This window comes from Canis aureus, chromosome 8, assembly GCF_053574225.1.
Source record: "Canis aureus isolate CA01 chromosome 8, VMU_Caureus_v.1.0, whole genome shotgun sequence".
Taxonomy (NCBI): domain Eukaryota; kingdom Metazoa; phylum Chordata; class Mammalia; order Carnivora; family Canidae; genus Canis; species Canis aureus.
The window spans coordinates 75116923-75141203 of record NC_135618.1 but is presented as its reverse complement, the minus strand read 5'-3'; the positions used below and the strand labels follow the sequence as shown (position 1 = coordinate 75141203).

Sequence of the window (24281 nt, the reverse complement as noted above, 5' to 3'; positions counted from 1 at the left end):
ATTAGCTTCAGGTGTACCATATACTGATTCCACAACTTGTCTTTATTTATTTTAAAGATTTTATTTATTTATTCATGAGAGACACACACAGAGAGAGAGAGAGAGAGAGAGAGAGAAGCAGAGACACAGGCAGAGGCAGGGAGCCCGACGTGGGACTCAATCCCAGGACCCCAGGATCAATCATGCCCTGAGCCGAAGGCAGGCGCTCAACCACTAAGCCACCCAGGCCAGGCACCCCCACAACTTGTCTTTAAAAGGTCTACACTGAAGTCAGCCTGATAACCCACTGCATTCCATGGCACTTAGCGAGTCTCTGAATTGGCCCACTGTGTGGCCACATTTTGTGCCAGGCTTTCCTCCTTAATCTTTGCTTTCTCTCCAATCCACTTCTGACATGCACATCTGTCTAAAAAGAACTGGAGCTAAAAAGTTTGGCAGAGCTGAGTTTTTCTGGCTAATACCACATGAGGAGCAGTCCTGCTACCCCCTCCTTCCCCTGCCCCATGTCTGAAAAACAAATCTGACAAAAGGTGGAAAACACAGAAAAATTGGTACAAAGCTGTCCTTTGGTTTACACTTTGGGTCAACCCAGAAACACCTGCAAGTGAGAAGGAAATCGCTGGGAACAGTTTGGAAGGAACTGGGTCCAGTACACTGAGAAGGTTTAGAAATGGTGCAGGTGGCAAGGGTCCCTCTATATGAGGATCATTTTGCAGCCACCGTGGGGCCACTCGACGGAGCTATGGGAGAAATATATGGAGAGCACCCAGTGCATTCAGCTAGAGGCAGTAATCTGGGGCCTGGGAAGGCAGGCGAAGGAGGCCGGCCAGGCTTGGCAGGGGACCCATCCCTGCACAGGCCGCACTTGGCAGTGACACCCAAATCTTCAATGTGCCCTTGGTTGTCTCAGGAAAGGGGAGGGAAGGAGAGGTGTATGCAGACGGCAACCGTCCCCTTGTCTTCCCAGATTCCATAAGCTGCTGCTCTGTGCTCCCCCTTCTTGAGTCACAGCCACCACTGCTCGGTCACCAAACCTCTTCCATGTGTCACCGCCATTCACAGCACAGTCTGCTCAGTTGCTGCGCTGGCCTTCCAGTTATGCCGCTTTCCTGCAACCTCACTTCTGATCACCCTCCTGCAACACCTCCCCCGCCCCCGGCCCCTCCTCCCCTGTCTCCCTTCCCACCCCTCTGTGTAGTCCCAGAATCAAGGAGTAGCAAAAACCAAAAACACAACAAAGAGGCTGTGAGGCGGTGCCAGCAAGCGGTGAGTGAGCGAGTGAGGGGAGCAGGCCCAGTGGAGTTCTTCTCCCTAAAGGAAAATTAAAGACAGATGCACTATCAACTAACTTGCTCTAAGTTCTGCCTAGGGCCTCGATGAAATAAATAAAAGGAATGGAAAAATCCCAGTGAAATCCCAGCCCAGACAGCACCAGGCCCCCGAGGGCATGGACAGCCGGGGTTCAGGACGGTCCTGTGGGAAGCGCCGGGGCGTGGCCGCACCCCTCAGCCTCAGGGCCCAGACCAGCTTCTTCGCTGCCCCCTCTCGTCTGCGCACACAGGGACCGCACGGATGCATGTGCGCTCACAAGGGTGTCCTGGAGGGCAGCGACCCCTGGAATCGGCGCTCAGGGCAGGGTACATGAGCTGGGGAAAGGACGTCTCACTTCATAGAGGAGCCGTGAGCCGAGCTTCCTACATCAGGAAGTAAACAGGATATCGTGATGTTTCTCAGCCACATTCTGACTGGCTCCTGAACAATGTAAATGTTTGCCATACAGGATTCCACCTGCCCCAAATTCCAGCTACGTGCGATTTCTCAGGAGTGTGACTCTTCCGTAAACGCAGGCACACCAACGCCGTGCTCAGAAGATGACAGAGGGTACAAAGAAAACTGGTCTTCCGGCCCCTGGCCTCAAGGCGCTCCCAGGGTAAGGGACGGGGCGACAGGGACGCGCACCAGCCGGGCGGGACCCCGCACCCCTGCAAGGGCTGTGGTGAGGCCGCCAGGGCGCGGAGCACCTCTCAGCGGCAGTGCTGTGGTGGGCGCCTGCCACTGGCTTCGGCTGAGACCCAACCACCCCACGGTGAGCCCACGGTCCCAGAAGGCACTAAGGAGGTTCCTCCCTTAGTAAGTGGCTCAGAGGAAAGGGAGCGGGAGACAGGGATCAAAGGGAGGATATGTCACGTGGACACACGCGAGTCCTGTTCTACACTGTGAGGGGTCGCATCCTCCGGCACGGCTGTACCCTAACTTCGCTGCTGCCATGGCTCAAATTCCTTAAGGGCCAACTGGCAGCCAGGACAAACCTCTGAAAAAACAAAATGCCAGGGTTACACAATGTATTTGTTTCCCCACTTGGCTGGATTTTTTTTTTTTTTTTTTTTACCTCGACCAGTCCTTCTAATTATTTTAGAAAGAAGATAGGAAATCAAAAGATGTGGTTCTAAACACAGCTCTGTCTTCCCCATCCTGGGGTGGGCTTGTCTCCTGTGAGATAATAAGCATGAAGTAGATGGCAGGCCGCACGCACTCCCCAGACAATGGCCAGGGACAAAAAGGAAACAGCCAGAACACAGGAGGCTGGCAACCCGCTGTCAGCAAAGGGTTAAAGCCCACAGCCCCCTCCAGCGCCCTGCCTGCCTTTCCATAAAGAATACAAAGCTCAGTGGGGCAGGGAGGAAACTCCCACAGGGTCCCTATTAAAACAGATCAAGTCACACATGTCGATACCCCCATTTCATAGATGCTATAATTTGTCTGACAGGAGTGAATCCTGCTGATCCAAGTCAAGGCAAGGGAAAAAAAAAAAAAAAGGTCTGCTAGAAAGGGAGCCCCAGAGAGAGCCTGGTGGTTTTCTGTATCTGGCCTTTATGAGAAAGCCTCAGGCCCACCTGCTCCGCAAGTGCTTTGAAAACAGGGTGTGTCCCAAGTAGAACACTGTCCACAGGCGCGCACACACACACACACACACACACACAGTGCGTACGTACACACACACACACACACACACGCACACACGCACGCACACACGCACAGTATATTGTTCTGATCTAACTGTGAGATGTTAAAAAAGGTACAATAAAGCTTTTTCCTTTCCCAGCGGAGAACAGGATCAAACCCAGCTCACCCTCCGGTAATCCTGATAAATGCAGTGCCAATGTTCTAACAAAGTGCAGGGCTGCTGTTAGCCTGCCTTTCTCTCACTCCTGTTCTTCTTTTGTGTTTGTCTTTCTTTCTTGCTCTTTCTCTCCCCGTCTTTACCTCTTTCTCCCTGTCTCTGGCCCTTGCCAAAGGCATTAAAAAAGAGATAAGAACCACTCCACCTCGCGCGCGCGGGGGCATACTAATCCACTGGCCCCACTCTGCTGGGAAAGCAGGTTTTGAACAAGGCCCCTGGCACAAATGAGATGAGCTTAGTGATCGCAGTGTAATTCTTAATAGGGCACAGCGTGCTCTGCGGATGTGAAATACACAATATGGAAAACGGAGTCCTTTTTGGAACTGGGTTTTCCTCTTGGTTAATGGGAAATGAAGGCACAAGCTGAGATACCAAGTAGAACTCAGGAGGCTGACCCCTCTGGGGAGACACTGCTGGGCAGTGGCTGGGGCCACCTCTGTCGTGCCTCAGGCAGCCAGAGTCACGGAAAGTTGAAAGGACATTAGGGGCTGTCAGGGTCCCCTGAGGTCTGCCCAGCCTCCTTGTATGGCCCCAGCAGAGGTAAAGGCACCTGCCTGAAGAGGCAGCAAAAATCCAGGGCTACCACCTGGCTTCTCTTGAGGTTTCCTGGCCCCAGTCACCCCTAGCCTAGGCAAGGAATGCCCCCATCTTTCAACCAGTAGGATGCCACTGTGCCTGGTAAAGGAGCACACTGGTAGGCCTTAAAAGGCTGGTCTAAGAGGGAGGAAAGGATGCAAACTTGTTTCTGTCAGAGCTTCCTTGGAAGGCTTTTCTCAGATGTTAAGTGGGCTTCCTTTTGCCTATGTTTGGTTCCCATTCACTAGGTTAAGTTGTTACCGGGAAGAAATTTTCTGGAGATCTAAAGCAGAAAGACCTCCACCTTATGTGGAGATATTGGACAAAAGTTACTGCCTATGCTGAGGAAAATCCCTTCTGTTACGTGTAATCGTTCAATCTCTCTGGGGGCGGGGGGGGGGTGTGTGCACAGAGACAGAAAGCAAGGAGGAGAATGGAAATTTCAGCAAAGGCAGATTTCACAAAACTGTGATGCCCTGAACTTCACAAAGTTCTAGGAACTTATGGGTGAGTAATTGAACTTTTCCTACTCTCCCCTTCATGGAGTTTCTTAGGAATCCCCTGCAAATGTCTTTCATTCCCCCTAAGGGAAATAAGCCCAGCAGAGGTGCAGACCCCAATGGTCCTGGCATGCCCCTCCCCTGTAGCAGCTGTACGATGGCCATGCCCATGGAGCCCCAAGCCCTGTTCTGGCCGGCTGGCAAGCAGCACATAGAGCTGGTGTGGGACCCTTGGCACCCCAGCTCACCACCCAGATAGGGGCTAAATGCTCACTCTCCCATCCTCCTTGCCACTCTCTGGCCAGCAACAGAGATCCAACAGAAGTCGGCGGGGTGGCTCCCACTGTCACAATAAAAAGGATAAGGAGGACACTTCTTTTGCTTGAACACAGATGTGATGCCAGGAGCTCCAACAGCCATCACGTGGCTGTGAGGATTAGGCCAAGAAAGTCTCAAAGGTGCTGAGCCACCGAACCGCCAACAGCCACCACCCACCTGTACCTTTCTTACAACCACATGAGCAAAGAACAGCTGTAATTATTTCCCACGCTGCTGGCCAAGCTCTCTATTACTTGCCTCTGAAAGCACTCCTCAGTGATACAAAGCCCAAGACTACTGGCTGGATCCTTTTTCTCTCTCTGTTCACCTCTGGTCTCTAAGGAGGAAGTGTCCTCTTTCTGCTAATGAAAATTCTTCTCTGCTCTTGACCCTCCCTTAAGATCTCTTCTGGGACCCTGCTCCATCAATAATCCCAAATTCCCTCTGCAATAATTCCTACTGCTCAAGTTCCTCCAATCTTAAGATTTTCATTTTATACTGTATTTTCAGGAAAATATCTAGGATTTGGAAAGCACATTTATGTGGAGGACATGTCGTTTTAAGCCTTGACTACTTCATGTGCTTTTTCCTATGGCAACTATGTGCTGCATACATATAGTGGGCAGGGAACCCTGTCAAGACACCGCAGATGTGGCCACATATAAAAATAGACATGACCTTGCCCTTGTGGAGCTTCGAGTCATCAGATCATCCCACTATAAATGCAAAATTCGAACTGTGCACAGCACGGCATATGGTGTCAGGTGTTAGACCCAAAAGGTACTCCCTGACAGGTCGTGGTTAACAGCATCCTCTTCAGGCCAGCACTCGGGTTCAGATCTTGGGTCCTCTGTGAGGCAGCTACATGATGCTTAGAAAGCTCTGGGGCCAGTGCCCTCACCTGCTAAATAGGGCTAATACCCATACCACTGTCCCTGCACCGCCACCAGCATGACATGCCACCGTGTCTGGAGTTCAGCACAGTGCCTAGCATGGAGAACGTGCCCTCTAAAGCTCAGTGATCATCGCTATTGTAGTTTGCACCACTACTCTGTGGGCTCAGATTAATGGAACGGGAGACATTTGAAGGAAGGGTACAAAAGCCATTACATTCAGGTCTTTACAGCTTTTTCTTTCTGGAGAAATTCCTCCATTAAATGCCTTCTGGTAAAATAAAACTTTGTAGCAGAATGCACTTCCCTTTGGCCTCGTCTCCAGTCTTTTTATCAGGACAACTATATGCCTGGTAACAGCCCAGTTGGCCTCTACCTATGTCAACTGGGAGCCACACACATGGTGTCTGGATGGCGCCAAAGCAGAATAAATGCTTGTCACATGTTCTTCCTAGAAAAGCCATAGACTTTGCAGGGCATATTTTCTATGGGCTGGGTGGCAAAATCCTAAGCCTGAGAAATCCCTAAACATTCTGAGAAAACTGTAGACTGCTCACAACCCTAAGTCAGGGCACTGACTGAAGGAATAATTTCTCTGAGGACCCTATTCCCTTTCCCTTGCTAGAAGATGTGGCTCAAATGAGAGAATTGTTTCTTTTTAATTCTTTTCCCCATCCATCCCTCACCCACCTCCCCTCTGGCAACCATCAGTTTGTTCTCTGTACTGGAATCTATTTGTTTATTTTTTAGATTCCACACACATAAGTGGAATCATATGGTTCTCATCCTTTTCTACCTGACTTATTTCACTTAGAATAATACCCTCTAGGTCCCTCCATGTTGTCACAAATGGAAAGATCTCATTCCTTCTTAACAACTGAGTAATATTCCATGGTATACATATCTACATCTTCTTTATCCCTTCATCTATGGATGGACACTTGGGCTGCTTCCAGAATTTGGCTGTTTTAAATAATGCTGCAGTCAACATGGGGAGGCATATACTTTTTTGAATTAGTGTTTTTGTTTCCTTTGGGTAAACACCCAGTAGTGAAACTACTGGATCGTACGGTAATTCTCGTTTCAGTTTGTTGAGGAAACTCCATACTGTTTTCCACAGTTTGCATTCCCACCCATAGTATGAGGATTCACTTTTCTTTATATCTTCATCAACACTTGTTATTTGTCTTTTTGATCCTAATCATTCTGACAGATGTGAGGTATCTTCTTATAGTTTTGATCTGTATTTCCCTGATTATGAGTGATGTTGAACATCTTCTCATGTGTCTGTTGGTCATTTGTAGGTCTTCCTTGGAAAACTATCTATTCAGGTTTTCTGCCCATTTTAAAAACAGATTGTTTCTTTTTGACCCCCTCCCCCACCCTCAGCCAGATTATTTCTTTGGTCTTACGTTGTATACATTCTTTATATATTTTGGATCTTAACTCCTTATCAGATATATCATTTGCAAATATCTTCTCCCATTCCATAGGTTGCCTTTTCATTTTGTTGACACTTTCTTGTGCTGTACAAATACTTTTTATTTTGGTGTAGTCCCAAAAGATTATTTTTGCTTTTGTTTCACTTGCCTCAAGAGGCATATCCCTAAATACCCTATTAGGGTGATGTCTAAGAGATTATTGCCTATATTTTCTTTTAGGAATTTTATGGTTTCAAGTCTCACATTTAGGTCCTTAATCCATTTTGAGTTTATTTTCGAGCCTGGTTTAAGAAAGTGGTCCAGTTTTCCCAGCACCAACTGAAAAGAGAGTCCTTTTCCTATTGTATATTCTTGCCATCTCTGTTATAGATTAATGGATTATGTAAACCTGGGTTTATTTCTGGATTCTCTATCATGTTCCATTGATTTATATGTCTATCTTTGTGCCAGTACCATACTGTTTTGATTAGTATAGCTTTGTGGTCTATCCTGAATCTGGGATTATGATACCTCCAGCTTTGTTCTTCTTTTTCAAGACTGTTTTGCCTTTTTGAGGTCTTTTGTGGTTCCATTAAGTTTTAGAATTATTTGTTCTAGTTCCATGAAAAATGTTCTTGGTATTTTGATACGTATTGCAGTGAATCTGTAGATTGCTTTGGGTAGCATGGACATTTTAACAATACTAATTCTTCCAATCCATGAGCACGGTATATCTTCCCATTCATTTGTGTCATCTTCAGTTTCTTACATCAATGTCATACAGTTTTTAGAATGAGTTTATTCCTAACTTTTTTTATTCTGCTTGATACAATTTTAAATGAAAATTGTTTTCTTAATTTCTCTGTTACTTTATCATTAGTGTATAGAAACACAACAGATTTCTGTATTCTAATTTTGTATCATGCAACTCTACAGAATTTATTAGTTCTAACTTAGATTTCTTCAGGTAGTCTGTAGGGTTTTTGATATATAGTATCATGTCATCTGCAAATAGTGAAAGTTTCATTTCTTCCTTACCAGTTTGGATGCCTTTCATTTCTTTCTCTTATCTGACTGCTGCAGCTAGGACTTCCAGTAACATGTGAAATAAAAGTGGTGAGAGTGGACATTCTTGTCTTGTTTCTGCTCTTAGAGGAAAATCTCTCACTTTCTATCACTGAGCATGATGTCAGCTGTGGGTTTTTCATATATGATCTTTATTATGTAGAGGTATGTTCCCTCTAAACCCATTTTGCTGAGAGTTTTTATCATGAATGGATGTTGTACACTGTGTCAAATGCTTTCTCAGCATCTATTAAAATGATCATATGGTTTTTATCCTCTCTCCTGTTAATGTGACATAGCATATTGATTGATTTGTGGATATTGAACCACCTTGCATCTGTGGAATAAATCCCACTTGATTGTGGTGAATGAACTTTTTAATATACTGTTAAATTTTGTTTGCTTATATTTTGTCAAGGATTTTTGCATCAAATATGTTCATCAGAGTTATTGGCTATGGTTTTCTTTTTTTGGTGGTGTATTTATCTTGTTTTGGTATCAAGGTAAAGCTGGCCCCACAGAATTAATTTGGAAGTTTTCCTTCCTCTCTCATTTTTTGGAATAGTTTGAGAAGAAAGGGTATTCTTTTCCTTAAATGTTTGGCAGAATTTTCCTGTGAAGCCATCTGGTCCTGGACAAATTTTGTTTGCTTGGAGTTTCTGGATTACCAATTCACTTTTGTTACTAGTAATCTGTCTGTTCAAGCGGTAATTCTTACTTCAACAATGACTATGCTGGGAAGGTAGGCTTGTGCAGGAAACCCATTAAGTTTGGGATCCAGAGGGGTTTAGGCCGTTCATTTTTTCCCTCCAGGCGTTTTTTAACATGTATATACACATGCAAGATTCTCAGTGTCTCTCCTACCCCACCCTTCCTTACCCCTGCCACCTGCTACCCACCCTCCTTCCAAGTACAAACTGCTTTCCAACTATAGGAAACCGAACCCACAGAATTTTTCTTTGTGCCACTGACCTAGAGTCTGGGAAAACAGAAAGACAAAGAGGGGGCATGGTCCCATATTAACCCCCAATATAGCTGGCCTGCCAGTTGTTCTTCAGACAGCAGTCATGTTTTTTATTTCTAGGGAGTGACAATGGCTGCCTGGAAAGTCTCGGGCAGATGAGATGTGATGTCTCAGCCAGTGTCCAGTCTGGAAGGCAGTGCACAATCTTTGTGATCCAGAGCTGGGTGGCCTGGGGCGCTGGGGCAGGTTGGCCCTGCTGCCGGCTGGCCTCTGGGCCCCTGCCAGGCTGCCAGCCTGCCAGGGGAAGTGAATGTGCTCAGCACGAGAGTGCCAGCTGGCTGGGCTTTCTCCCCAGGGGGGAGGCTGTAAGCACAGATTACTAGTGACTTTGTTCAGTTCTGCTGCGTGCTCCCCGAGGAGAGGAACATCACAGCCCAGCATCAGTACTAATAAGCCCTGATGCACCAGACCCAGGCTAAGAATAAAGCAAGGGGAGTGCAGCAGAGAGCAGGACAAAGGCCACATGTTCGAAGCCAACAACTGGCTCAGAACCTGATAAGGAAGTGCTCTCTGCAGAATATTCCAATCCCTGCAGCTTGAGGAATAATTTAATCATTTCCCACTCTTTGCTGTCCACACCACACAGAAACCCCCATGCCTCCACTTCACCCTATTACAGGAGCCCCTGGGGTCCACTAAATTACAGAAGAGAAACTAAAACTTTCCTTTGCTTCATTTCAAGGGCCTGTGACTGTGAAGTCACGTGAGTTGTCACAGCCAAGGAGTTGTCATGGAGACGGTGGTGGTGGCATAACTGGGGTTGGTCGCTGCTTCCATATGAAAAAAAAGTTAATTTGAATTTTTATGTATAAGACCAGTTCATTAGACAGGGAAATTAAATTGATAATTTCTTATTTTTTTTCCTCCCAGAGGACTTTCCGAAGAGAGCCGAAGACGAGCTTCTACAGAAGTTTGGTGGGATTTCGGGACTGGAACCATCAACTGGCCAAGGGAGGATGCACAGGCCAGCTACAACCAAAAAATGGCTTTTTTTTTAAGGAGTCACAGGTGACTCCTTCCCTGGCATCAGTTTCAATGTTCCGTGTTCAGCCTGCCACCCACCATCCCAACCATCACATTGGGTGTGGTGGAGCTCATTTGGGGGCGGGGGAGGGAGGTGGGATGGGGGGAAGACTTTGAGGAATTATCACCATTTGGACACCAACCTCAAATCAGCGTGTAAGAGGATGTGAATGGATGTTTAAGGAACCCCTTGCAGGTGCCCAACAAAGCCCAGTTTTACTACAAGGGTGACTAGACAGTCGCATGGCCCCCACTGGAATGCTCCAAGGAGCCAAGGAAACCATTCCCTGATTCATCTCTCTTCTTCCATGTATGGATCTTTGCTTTGTTCCCTCCACTTTCCATTCCTCTCCTATATGGGCTCCTGCTTGTGCCCGTGCTCTCTGACTGGCATCCAGATATCTCCTCTGGGCTCAGCAAAGATGCTCCCCTGCTCTTCTCCTCCTCCTCTCTACCCCTGGGGTCACCACTGTCACAGCGGGACTTACCAAGGCCAGCCACTCTCGGCTCTCCTGTGGCCCACCTTTCAGCCTGAGAGAAGGGAGGCCTAATGAGGTCTCACCAGGGTCAATCCCTAACAAAACACACCTAACACAATACCCTCCCCATCTCCTTTCATAATAGGTAGGCAAGCTGTCATCAGAATCTACTGTGATACTCCTGAAAATCTAATATTACTTGCAAAGGAGCATTCTATAGTCTCGGTGGAAATGTCTCTATAGCCTTGATTTCAGTGATTTAATCTGGAAGGGGATGATGCACTTTTAAGGCTCCCCTCCCCAAAAACATACAAACACACATATGTACATCTATATGTATATATATGCCTCTCCAACCTCTTTTCCTTTGCTATTCTGGGGCTTGCCTTTAATGAGCAGCTCCAAATGACAGCTTTAATCACTGCCTCTGGCCACTGAAAGAGGCCGCTAATGATAGGAAAGAACATAGGGCCATTTGCATCAATCAGCTCCAGTCTAAATCACTTTTTATGATAATGCACCCAAGCGAAGAAGAAAGTCTCTGATGTCGCCTGCATGATGATGTACCACTGAGCTGGCTCCCTGGCTCAGACCTCCACATAAATCTCTTAAAGCGGCATGCACCCCACCTTGGCCCGCCCAGCACTGCCCTCAGTTCTACACCATTAATGATCCACCACCAGGGCAGACACACGGGGGGGGGGTGGGGGGGGGGGTGGGGGGGGTGGGTGGTGGTAAGCAATCTGTTCCTTTAGTTCTCAGTCTTGGGGATACACCCTCTGGTAAGAAAATAAGTAAAAGGTACAAGGGAAGAAATAAATCCTGACCTGCCTAGGACAGACTTGCTTATGACACCATTTTGTTCTGTTTGTTTTTTAATCTCAAACAAAAATGAAGGTGGATACATTGCCAAACTTGGCATTTGCTGGTCCTGAAAATGGGAGACCATGCTGTATGATTACAAGAACAACAGGTACAGAACTCTGAAGTCTGGGTTCCTGCCTGCACTGTCCCGGGTCACATGGAGGTCTTGTTAGGATTTCCTGGGCCTCAGTTCCCCCAACTTAAAGGGCAAAACTAGAGCACCTGCAAGATTCACATCCAGAAGAAACTCTAAGACTGAGATGGTTCCTATGTCTAGAATTCCACTCTGCTGGGGAAAAGGCTGACCATTCCTCTTCCTGGCCCGGGGTCTGAGCAGTCACAACTCAAGATGTCAGATGCAGCAAGCAGCTCTCTTTACAGGGACTCCCTACAATACAGAAGCCTGGAGACACCTTCTAATATCTTGCATCAGCAAAATTATTAAAGAAATAATGAGTAAGCAACCACACAGTCATTGCCTATGCTGACGGGTCCCGACACAGAAATGTATTCTAGCTTCTGTACTCTGTAGAATTTAGGAGCGCATGATGGGCTTTTCCCTTTTCCCCAAAACTACAAAAGTTTGTTAGCAGCTAAGAACCCTAGTGTCATCTGTCCTTTTTCGACAGTCAGGAGTAGATGTTTTCTGCTACTGTAACAACCAACACATACATGCATATATGCACATACACACATCTACCCTAGAGAGTTTCCCAGTTATTATCTGTATATTTGACGAAATATTGAAAGGCTCCTTTGTAGGAAATAGTACTGCTCTAGTGAACGTGACTCGCAGTACGTCACCGGAGCCACTATACAAGTCTGGTCTGGTTGCCCACATGACAGACTAATTAGTAATTCCTTTATTTTATGATGCACAAGGCCGTGAGCAGCATTTTGGCAAAGGCTAGTTAGAGCGAATTCCAGTGAGTGAGCATGAGATTTTCATTCCTCTGTGCTCCCAGCACCTTTCTACACTCCACAGTTAAGTGTGCAGAGTGATCGATTGTGACTGTGTAATTGTAACAAAAAAACTTTATTTTATTTATTTATTTTTCTTAATGTATTCATAGAGACAGAGAGAGAATGAGAGGCAGAGACACAGGCAGAGGGAGAAGCAGGCTCCATGCAGAGAGCCTGACGTGGGACTCGATCCAGGGTCTCCAGGACGCCCTGGGCTGCAAGCGGCGCTAAACTGCTGGGCCACCGGGGCTGCCCAAAAAAACTTGATAATAGAAATGACTTCCAAATGTTAGGAACTTAGGAAGGTGAATGATAGATCCTCTTAGAGCCATTTCCCCACTGGGTCAGTGAGGACTAAGTCTGGCTGAATGTGACAGACAACCTAAAATAATAGTGGCTATACAAGAGTTCTATGCCAGCTCTCAAAGTTGAAGTCCCAAGGCAGGCAGTCTGGGCTGGTATGGCCTAGACACACTGTTGCTCCTGCCTTTCTTGCCTTCAGCTCCCAAAGCCACATAATGGCTCAGGACTATGGCTGCAGCCCCAACTCTATGTCCATGTTCCAGACGGGCATGCTGCTGTCCCCTTAAGGACACACTACACAGGCAGTACTTGACACTTTCATTTAATACCAAATGGCCATCTTGCTGTAAGGGAGGCAGGCTATGAAACATACTCTTAATTCTATTTAGTTGCACCAGTCCGTCAGACCATTTGCCCAACTAAAAATCTGTATTTCCATCACTGAGGCAGAAGGGGAGTATGGCCATTAGAAGTCAACTAGCATTCTTAGGCACGCCCACGTTCCCGCTAGGCAATGTACCAGGGCACTAACTACCATCAGTGTTCCCAATCACACATACACCCCCCAACGTGGGCAAGGAGGCTCTCTGACACTTGTTCCTTTCATCAGGGTAGCCCAACTGAGGATGCTTCTTGATGAACTTTAATTTTCCTGGGGGGAGGGGGGGTGGCGCTCTGAAAAAGTTACCCCAATAAGAAATGAGAAGATGGAGTGTGTTCTAGAAAAGGCATTATAGACTCAGAGAATCATTTGTACAACAGGACACTAATTTTGTCTGTCATGTTTTCAAAGAATAACCACCCCAGAAGAAAGCACTCGGAGTTGGCAAGGGCCCAGTGAGACACCGGTCCTGGTAGGCCGCATGGGTGCAAGCACTGTTAGTCATATCTTCACAGAAAGTGACATTTTTGTGACTAATTGTAAAAATACAGGTTTTTAATTTCTTAGCATAACACATTCGCCACCAACATTTCAATGTGGAATTTTTTCCTGGAGGTGATTAACTTTTAACTTTAAGTGAACTCCGAGAACAGCAGACGTCCTAAGATTTACTTCTATGATACATAAGCACTTTCCTCCAGCTATTCCCATTTTTTCCCCTAAATATAAATATCTGGTGAAGGAGTGAAGAGATCTCCTAAAAGAACAATCGTCTATGTCTTCACATAAACATCCTCATTTGGGTAATACCTTGTATTGTGGCACGGGGGGCTGTGACACACTGGCCTGCTGCACCCCCACACTGTGGTACGGGTTAGGGGAGATGGCGTGGGGACTGCAACCACCAAGGAAGTCTGGCAGTCATGCTCAGAGGGAGAAATTGCTAGGTAACAGCCACTGCTTTCATGGTTTCATCTCCCAAAGTTCCCCAGACTCTTCCATTCACATTATCCTTCACATCAAGATGGAGTCTTGAGTCTTCTGTGTCTTAGCTTCTCCAGTTCCTGGCACCTCACTGCTCCATATCCTCCATATCACACACCTTTGCCAGGTTCGATTTCTCCACAGGCTTTCTACCAGTGGATTTTGCCCAAAGGCTTCAAATGATCATACATCCCAACACAGGGACATACACATTTTTTTAAGAAAGTATTCTTGTCAGGATTGAGGACTGAATGGTCTTCTTAACACACAGCAAGCTCCATGCAGCTGAAAGGGAGTTCCGACCCTAGTAACCCCTTCTCTGCCTCCCAGCAGAGCATTGCTGAGAGCAGCACTCCCTTGCTGGAAGAAGCAGGCCAACTGCAGATAGGCCTCTGGACCTAACCAAGAATGCCGGACTTATACAGATAGTGTATATGAATAAGTTGCCCAGACTATTAAGTAATTGAAGATTTTTAAAAAAGATTTTATTTATTCATGAGAGACATACAGAGAGAGGCAGAGACACAGGCAGAGGGAGAAGCAGGCTCCCTGCGGGGAGCCTAACATGGGACTCGATCCTGGGACTTTGGGATCATGCCCTGGGCCAAAAGCAGATGCTCAACCGCTGAGCCACCTGGGTGTCCCAGTAATTGAAGATTTTGAAAAGATCATGTATATAACATAAGTTTTGTGAGGGTAGAAGTTGTATCTATTTTTTTCACTACTATATCCTCATCCTAATCTCCTGCCCACACTCGCAGGTACTCAGGAAATGTTTGTTGACTGAGCATATGAATGAAGCTTCAAAAACTATGTCATACACATAATTGTTCATAGGCTGCAAAAACCATTTTTCTTTTAAGAATCATAGATGACTGGAGTGGCACAGACTCTCCTAAATCCTAAATCTAATTAATCCCACAGGATGCCAGGAGAACTCCTCCTAGCTCTCAGATCGAGATGAGACTCCTTTTTAAAGATCTGGAGGTGCTAGAATGACCTCTTCTGATAATCTTACCTGGTGTCCAGTAAGCTTCCATGAGACAGCTGACCTCAGGCCAACCCTCATTTTCCACTGTTGACTAGAAATGTTCCAGATATGGTATACAAAGTAGATTTCAGTGGGAGTTTTTTTGTTTAAAGAGAAGAAGACAGAAACACAGTAAGGGAAAGAGGGAAGGAGGAAGGGGGGAGGGGGGGGAGGTGAGGGAGGGAGAAGGGTTGGGAGGGAGAGGGGGAGGGAGGGAGGGGAGAGGAAAGAAGGAGGGAGGAAAGGAAGGGGGAGGGAGGGAGGTGAGAGAGGGAGGTAAGGGGGAAGAAGGGAGGTGTGGGAGGGAGGTGAGGGAGGGAAGGAGGGAGGAAGGGGGAGAGGGAGGCCAGAGAGGGAAGGTGGTGAGGGAGTGACAGGGGAGGAAAAGGGGAGGGAGGGAAGGAAGTAGGGAGGGAAGGAGGTGAGGGAGGGACGGGGAGGAAAGGGGGAGGGAGAAAAGGAAGGGGGAGGAAGGGAGGTGAGGGAGGGAGGGAAGAGGGAAGGAAGGGGAAAGACTGCTACAAACAGTGCACAGTGCCAGGAGTACCTGGAAGCAAACAGGAGGGCTCAATGACAAGGGCTGTGTTGTTTGACACCTTCTCCGTGCGAGACACGGATTCTAGTACCTGTGGGCTTATCCAGCCTGTGAACATTAACACTACCCTACTGCAGTTCTTAGGTCATTATTTCAATTCGTCTCATTTAGCAATAGGTGGTTAGCGGGTATCAAAAACCGGGAACAAGCAGTGACTTCCCAGTATTTCCAAGTGATGTCAAATTGAGTACAGGACAAGGGAAAATGCTGGTTTATGCTGTTTTAAAGTGGAAGTGTCACTGTGAGTTCAGCCTTAGTGAAAAATGGCAAACGTGATGCTAAATTCTTCACATGCTTTGAAAATGAAGATTCATAGAGCAGGAGGGGCCCTTAAAAGACATCATCTGGACCATCTGTCTGCTCAACGGAACTGCCCTAAGGCATCACCCGAAGGGAAGATTATAGGGACGCTCAGTATCCCAGTTGCTAGTATACACCTTGTGGTGCTGGCACTTTGCTCTGGTTTCATGCCAGCCCGTCTCCCACCCAGGGTGGAGAATGAAACTGGATCGAGCAACAGTCACAAGAAATTTTATTCTGCTCAAGTATAAAGAGGTAAGTGATAAAAGTCATTCCATGGAGAGGAAACGGCAGCTAAAATGACCATCAAAAGGAACTAAATTGCCCCAAGAAGTTCAGGCCTTCATTTACTCAGCCAATAGTTCCTGAGGGCCCCAGTGAGTTCTAGGGAACACACCGTGCACCTTCTAATGGCATGTTTCTGTGCTAGTGTTTAGCACAGTGGTATAAATGTGCTGGGAGGTCCAGCTTCACACCTGAACCAAATGGCCTCATCCAGCTTCCAGGTTATCGCACACGCCTGTCCCTCAGGGTTTCATGGGACAGTACACTAAGGTGCTAAACCACTAGTCCTCAATATATCTTAGATCTTATCATCTGGTATGGGGGGGAGGGTAGGATGCGTAACAGTATTTTATGGTATTTATTCATGAGAGACACAGAGAGAGAGAGGCAGAGACACAGGCGGAGGGAGAAGCAGGCTCCCTGCAGGGAGCCCGATGTAGGACTCGATCTCGGGACCCCAGGACCATGAACTGAGCTGAAGGCAGCCACTCAACCACTGAGCCACCCAGGTGCCCAAGGCTGTGTAACATTAAATGAACTAGAACTACCTCCTTAGGAGAAGAAAGCAGCCATTTAAATTACTGGCAAAATCATCTCGCTAACAATAAAATGTTTTCTTTCTTGTGCTTTCTCTTTTTCTTTTACATGCAGCAGAACCACCAGTTACAGGCCCTTCTTGTCAGGGTCCTGCTATCTGGCTAACTAGTTCATTCGTTGGTTTGTTCCTTCCTTTTTATAAGATTTTATTTTTTGAGAGAGAGAGAGAGAGAGAAGCAGGTTCCCCACTGAGCAGAGATCCTGATGTAGGGCTCGATCCCAGGACCCCAGGATCATGACTGGAACCAAAGGCAGAAGCTCAACCTATTGAGCCACCCAGGCATCCCTGCTGACTAGTTTCTTAGAATGACAAGGGTCTCCCCTCTCTGAAGTATGTGCCCTCACACTGACTTGGTGTTTCTATATCCCAGGTGTAGGCAAGCAGAGCACAGGCTACAGGCCAAGAGCCAAACACCAGAGGTGCTTCAGGAGCCTTCACTGGGGCCACCTTCCAGACCCCTGCTGTGTTCATGTGGCTGCTTCAGTCTCTTCAAAGGTCTAGCCTGGCCCAGAGTTTAATCAGTCAGGATCCACAAACACAGGTGAGTGGGTGTCTGGCTTACGGACACTGGGAAGAGCATAGGTGATGAAATTTGCATTGCAAAACCCTTATCCAAAGAATATTGAGAAACTTGAAGATCTTGGCATTTTATGTATTTATTTTTGATCTTGGCATTTTAAAAATTAAATGCAAAAATGATGTAAAACACCACTTTTGCCCATCCTTCTGCCTCCAATCTGTGTCTGTGATTCCAGAGAGCTTTACATGTCCTGTTCTTCAAAAACAAAACAAAAACAAAGAATGTAGATATTTTCTCTAAAGATATAACCAGCTTTAAAGAAATAAGCGTGTCAAATTTCTGACGGACAGAAGAAATGAATGGTTAGAGGTAGAATTTGTCTCACAACACAGTTCTTTGTTTTATCAGAGGATTCACCTTCTCTGACGGTGTAGCCTTGTGAATTTCAACGAGGGCTCAAACGACTCAAACCTGCCCGACGCACGACTCTTTCAGACACATCCTTATCTAAGACAAGGCACATCTGAGAGCGCTCAGCTGGGGACAGATGAAAGAAAGTCATGATCCCATGTGTGGGCTATTCACTACACAAACCATGCTTTGAATTCTGCAGTGCCAGGGTTTTGTGCTAATTGTGTTCAAGAAACAGTGACTCAAATACCCTAATTATTACCCAGCCAGTAAAGGGCTTCTGGGGAAAAAAAAAACAAACTGAAAATTGAAGTCCATTCAGGAAATATCTTTATGCTTCAACCTCTCCGCATACTTCTGAGACACTTTCCTTCAATGCGACAAGGGTGATCTCATGGCGTTTGGAATATATTACTACAACGGAACACACCCAGTGCCAACACCAAACAAACATGAATGCCTGCTCTCAGGAGACCCTGGACCTCCTGGGACAGGATCCACTTATACAGCAAGAACCAAAACATCCCATCATTAATCCTTAGCAACCTGTAAAGTAAAACTCCCAGGTAAGGACACCAGGCCAGGTGTTGATGGACCAGAGGTCAAGTCATGATCTAATCTACAACACTAACAAGTCACGTATTGGAGTGTGTGTGTTTCTTCCCCTCTAAGCTGAGAGGGCACTTTTTAAGTTACAACGATGGCACAGGCACAAGCGTGAGGCAGCCGGCGGTCTTGCCATCACCGGCATGGAGGCTGTAGATGGATGAGAGCATGACACAGGTTTCATTTTAGACACCTCTCCTCTGAAATCCTGATGTTCCAATATGCCACATTCAAGGTGTGTTGCAAGAGTAAAGAGAAGCTGCCGGGAAGCCCTGAGAACCTTGAGAGAGGGAGCCTGCCGTGGGTGGTTGGGAGAGCCCTGGCACCGCCACCATGGGACCTGCTCACAGGGACTCAGAGACTACGTAGGGACGCCTGCAAGCCTATTCCTCAGCCTGTGATGGAGTGATTCACACTTCCTCAAGCACTCACAGAGTATTCTAATGAATCTCTGCAACCTCTGGTAAATAGGGAGGCGAGTAGTCTTTTTCCAGATGAGGAAACAGATGAACCATTTCACTTTCCGAGGCTGGTAGGGGACATAATCCACAATGCTAACACCTGCTGTATCCCAGTAACCCATACAAGGTCTTTCTGTAGCTCGACTAGTAACAGAAAGTGAACCTCTTCAGGCTCGCCCTTGACAGTAGACTCTCCTGTCCTCTTTTTTTTTTTTTTTATAATTTTTATGTATTTATGATAGTCACAGAGAGAGAGAGAGAGGCAGAGACACAGGCAGAGCGAGAAGCAGGCTCCATGCACCGGGAGCCCGACGTGGGATTCGATCCCGGGTCTCCAGGATTGCGCCCTGGGCCAAAGGCAGGCGCCAAACCGCTGCGCCACCCAGGGATCCCTCCTGTCCTCTTCTTTCAATGTGCAGCATCTAATTAGAATTTTGCAGTGTTAAAGGCCACGCCCTGCGCCTTCTTTTATAAACCCTAAAGCAACTGCACCTGACTAGACACACAGCAGGTATCCGCAGTGATTCCTTAAAGACTAACGTCTGTCCTGCAAAGAATCTGAATTGATACTTCTCCAAAGCAGATACAAAGACGGCCAATGAGTACATGAAAAGATGCTCAACATCACTAGTCATGAGAGAAATGCAAATCAAAATCACAGTGAGTTACCACTTCACACTCACTACAGGCACTCCAATAAAAAGCCGGGTAATAATCAGTGTTGGTGAGGTGATAGAGAAATTGGAACCCCGATGCTCTGCAGGTGTTTGGGCAAAATGGTATAACCGCTTCGGAAAACAGTCTGGAACTTTGTAAAAAGTTAAGCTTGGAGTTACCATAACAACCCAGCAATTCTAACTCTAGGTCTTTACAAAAAAACCCTGTACACTCAAAAACTTGTACATGATTGTTCATATTAGCATTGTTCACAGGAGCCAAAAGGTGGAAACAACATAAATGTTCATTGACTGACAAAACGTGGTATATCCACCCAACACTACATTACTTATCTATTTTAAAAAGATGAAGGGGGCACCAGGCTGGTTCAGTCAGTGGAGTGTATGACTCTTGATCTCAGGGCTGTGGGTTTGAGCCCCATGTTGGGTGCAGAGATTACTTAAAAATTAAATCTTAAAAACAAAACAAGTTGAAGTACTGATACACACTACAAGGTGGATGGACGCTGACAACGTTACACCCAGGGAAAGAGAATGCAAAAAGTCACAGATTATATGATTCCATTTCTCTGAAATGTCCAGAACAGGCAAACTGCCGCAGAGAGAGAAAGTAGACTGGATGCTAGACTCGGGAGAGGGGTGTAGGGAGAGACAGCTAATGGGTATCAGGCTTCCCTGTGGAGTGATAGGAATGTTCTGGAATTAGTGGCGATGGCGGCACAGCCTTGTGAGGGTACTAAAAATCACTGAGTTACACACTGTAAAACGGTGAATTTTCTTACTAAAATAGTGTGAATCAGGGGCACCTGGCCGGCTCAGCCAATGGAGCTTGCAACTCTTGATCTCAGGGTTGTGAGTTCAAGCCCCACGTGGGGTAGAGAGATGACTGAAAAAATCTTAAAAAAAAAGAATGTGAAAATATCTCAATAAAGCTGTTATTAAGAAACAAAACAAACAAAAAACCCACTGCCTTAGAGCAGTGGTTCTCAAACTTAAGCATGCAGCTGCCACCTGGGGAACTTGTTCAAACATAGGCTGCGGGGTGCCACCTCCACAGCTCCTGACTCAGTGGGTCTGGGTTGGGGTTCAGGAATTTGCTTTACTAGCAAGCCCCCATGTCAAAGGCCCTGCTGATCTGGAAGCACAGTGTGAGAACTCCTGCCCAGAGCAGTGCTTCCTCCAACCCCGCTGTATGCGGTGAGCACTGTGCAATGAAGGATGTGCTGCCCCACAGGTGACAACTCTGAAGGCCAGTCTAGCTCCTGAGCAACCCGTGTGGTTAGTGGAGCCCGTCCCTGGGCCCGCCTTACAGCTTCGCTTTCTCCCTCTCCCTACCATTCATTCCTGCACATTTCTCTTCCCTCCGCCTCGCCCCTCCTGCCCCTTCCCTTTTTTTTTGGTTTGAATTTTTAAGAAGTTATTTATTTATTTATTAGAGAAAGTGAGAGTGTGTGCATGAACAAGCAGGGGGAAGGGCAGAGGCAGAGGGAGAAGCAGGCTCCCCGCTGAGCAGGGAGCCCGATGCGGGGCTCAATCCCAGGACCCAGAGATCATGACATGACCTGAAGGCAGACACCCAACCGACCAAGCCACTCGGGCGCCCCGACCCCTTCCCTTCCTATTCATACAGGTGTTGACCCTACGGACACTACCGAATAAATATCCTGCTTGCTTGACTCTCACTCAGAGTCTGCATCGTGGTAGAAGTCATAATGTGTACAGATCATCTGGGAATCTTATTAAAGGCAGGTGCTGGTTTGAAACATCAGGGGGCAAATCTGGGCTTCCGCATCTCTAACAAGCTCCTGCGCAAAGCTGAGGCCTGGAAGCACTCTTCTGATTCCGTGGCAGGAAGACCCTAGGAGCCATCAGGCCAAATGTCAATGGAGAAAGATATCTCATTTTATAGGTCCAGAAAGGCAGCTATCACCCTGTCCTTGAGATCCAGGCCAAGGAACTGGGTCACAGGTGAGTGTGTTTCAACAAGGCCTTTCAGGTACTTCTGGTAGCTAATCCCCTTGGACAGTGCCCAAGACCAACTTGAGTGTTACTTTCTTCTACGTGCTATTGTTACAGGCTGGCTGCAGGGCGGTACCTGGGCAGTGAGTAATGTGCATGATGCAACCAGCAGACAAGTGGTGACTGGTACCCACCACGTAGCCTATTCAGGGAACTGAAGACTGAGTGGGAAGGACACTAGAAAAATGTAGCGGCAGGGGTCACGTTGGCCTTGCCTTCCACACTTTTTGCCTTCAAAATAAGAGCAGAGAGCCTACAGGCCAGTTTGTGTCTTGTTTCCAACCTGGAACATTTCATTAGAAGCTGGGAATCTGTTTTTGACCTGAACCTGTTCCTGACTTTCCAGGAGCTCCGTAACTTGTCTTTTGGTTTTTCTATCTGTTCAGGCTGACTTTGAAGAAGTGCATGGGTGACATACACCGAGAAGGTCACAAAAAGGAGAAAGGGAACTGGGAATTAGATCTTAAAGGTGTTATCAAGTGAGGCACCGTTGATGGCAACGCACCAAACACCCACTGGTTAGAAAGAGAATCCTGGGGTGAACAAAATCCAAGCAGCATTTCTCAGAGAATGGCCATCCTTGTCCCTGTTTCTGACATCGTCTAGTTACAGCTAGCAGCAGGCAGGTGTGGGGAGGAACTGTGAATGTTGAGGAGAAACGAACAAAGTGACATTGTGATCTTCAATAATGGACCCTTAGGGAGAGTGCCGAAACTTGGCAATTTGAATTCCTTAAAGTGTACAAATTTCACATTTCCACCTGTGTTGTGTTTTCAAGAATCTGCCTATTGTACAATTTCATGAAAAATAAAAGGAGTCTGCTGTGCCTTGGGCGGAACACAAAAAGGGAGCAGTAAGTCAACAGTGTGAGCCTAGAAGTGGATCTGGAGGTGTAAGGGTTTTCAACAGTTTTATTAGATTTTCATGGCCGTGATGACAAAACAGGGCTGGGAGGAAATGGAAAAACAAACCTGAGTAGAGGTAAGTTCTTAAAATTCTAGGTACCTGGAAGGGCTGAGGCTGGGGGGCACACCAAGAGCCAACGTCTTCCATACCTGCTGTCTCTCCCTAACAACAGGGAATTGTAAGTTTCCAAAGTGCTCTGTAAACTTCAGAACCCGCCATGCAGCATTAAAGATGCACTGCTCTCCCCCTGCCACTGGCCGCCTCTTCTGTAGTGCAATGCAACTTGAATGGCACTCCCTGAGCCTACCCTCAATATGGGAGCTCTCTAGAGCAGGGAGTCCCTGCTCAGCCTGCCGAAATATATAGTCTGCACGTAAGCAAGAGAAAGAAGTCAAGGTACAAATAAATATTATTATTCGAGGCAGTGATTATTTACCGGTGTACGCAAAACCTAGTGATTTCCCAATCTTCTGGAGCTTCTTAGAGAAATAAACACACACATCCCAATGCAGGGTTAAAAGGATTCCCAGAAACCTACACCAAAAAATACAAGAAAATTATCCTCTGAGAAGGGATTTCTCTCCAGTTTCACTGCTTCCCACAAGGGGAACAATTTCACAAGAACATTATAGTAAAGGAAACAATACGCCACCAAAGAGGAAAATAGCATCTTTATAATTACAGATTAGTTCTCAAACAAATTCCACACCTACACACTCACCCTGCTTTGGACTGCTCCGGCGAAGCTCACCCAGCACCCGCAGCTGCCGACGTTTACAACAGCTTAACAGCTCAATCATGAGATTTCTGATGCAGAAACCCCAGACAGCAGAACCCTCCTCTCAAATGACCCACTCGTTTCATTCTTGGGGAATGCTGAACACAGTCACAGAGAGCAGGAATCCGGGCGAATCCCACTGCAGGGGAGTGCTGAGCTTTGATGTCTTTGGAACAACCCAATGTCAGTGTGCTAGTGTCCGAGTTTACCCAACAATTTCTAAGCCGTTGCTGTCTGTATCAGACCAGAGCGAGCAGCCCAAACAAAGTCCTGCTTGGTCCAAACTGGCATGTCCCTTTGTCAGGAATTCATCTACGGTCACATCACTCGAGCCAGGCACCCACATATGTTCCGACTCACTAATTATCCATCAAATGGGGTTCTTAACCCTCATGCTGGTTATTTAAATCCTACCCCATGGCTCCCCCAAGAAATACAAAGTGCACTATAATTATATAAACTCTTAATTAAACTGAAGAGTTCAGTGTTGCCATTACCTGTCAGTAATTCACTCAATCAGGACAGCAGACTTCCATTCACTACGGAACTCCTAATTGCTGCTCATTTTCCTGCTTAGACCTGCCGATCTACCAGGCGCCGCGGCGAGGGGCACCCGCGCCGCTGACCCCTCCCGTCGCGGGACGGCGGCCGCCAGGAGTCGGTCCTCTTCCCGGGCCCCCGCGGCCCCAGGCTGGGGCTTTCCACGGCCGCAGGCGCTCCCCGGGGCTGGGGACGGGCGGCGCGGTCCGCGGAGACTTACCCACGAAGCAAAGGCGGGTCCGGGCGCGAGAATATCCCGGAGCCAGCGCCCGGCTGGAGACGGCGGCGCCTCGCGTCTGGGAAGCGCCCGAGGTCACGGCGGGCAGGAGCGGCGCCGCGGGGCTCGGCGGGCAGGTGCCGGCGTCCGCGCCATCGCCCGCGGTGCTCGGGCAGCGGGGCCAGCGCCCCGGCCTCTCGCGGGCGTGGATGGGCGCGGGGCGGCGGGGGCGCGGGGCGGGGGCGCGGGGCGGGGGCGCGGGGCGGCTCCGGAGCGGGGCGCGGGGCGCGGGGCGCGGGGCGCGGGGCGCGGGGCGGCGCTGGCGGGGGCGGCTCCGGAGCGGGCGGTCTCCGCGGAGCCCC

General features: G+C 47.6%; 1 protein-coding gene and 1 long non-coding RNA gene across 13 annotated transcripts in view; one reads left to right on the top strand and one right to left on the bottom strand.

Annotated features, from left to right (window-relative positions):
• The window catches only part of AUTS2 (activator of transcription and developmental regulator AUTS2), a 1127680-nt gene that overhangs the window by 154079 nt on the left and 949320 nt on the right, over nt 1–24281 (bottom strand). The window lies entirely within an intron of this gene.
• Nucleotides 1472–11804, top strand: LOC144318206 (uncharacterized). The gene is made up of 4 exons (XR_013384021.1): nt 1472–1930; nt 9849–9986; nt 11378–11453; nt 11622–11804. It is a non-coding gene; the product is annotated as an uncharacterized LOC144318206 (long non-coding RNA).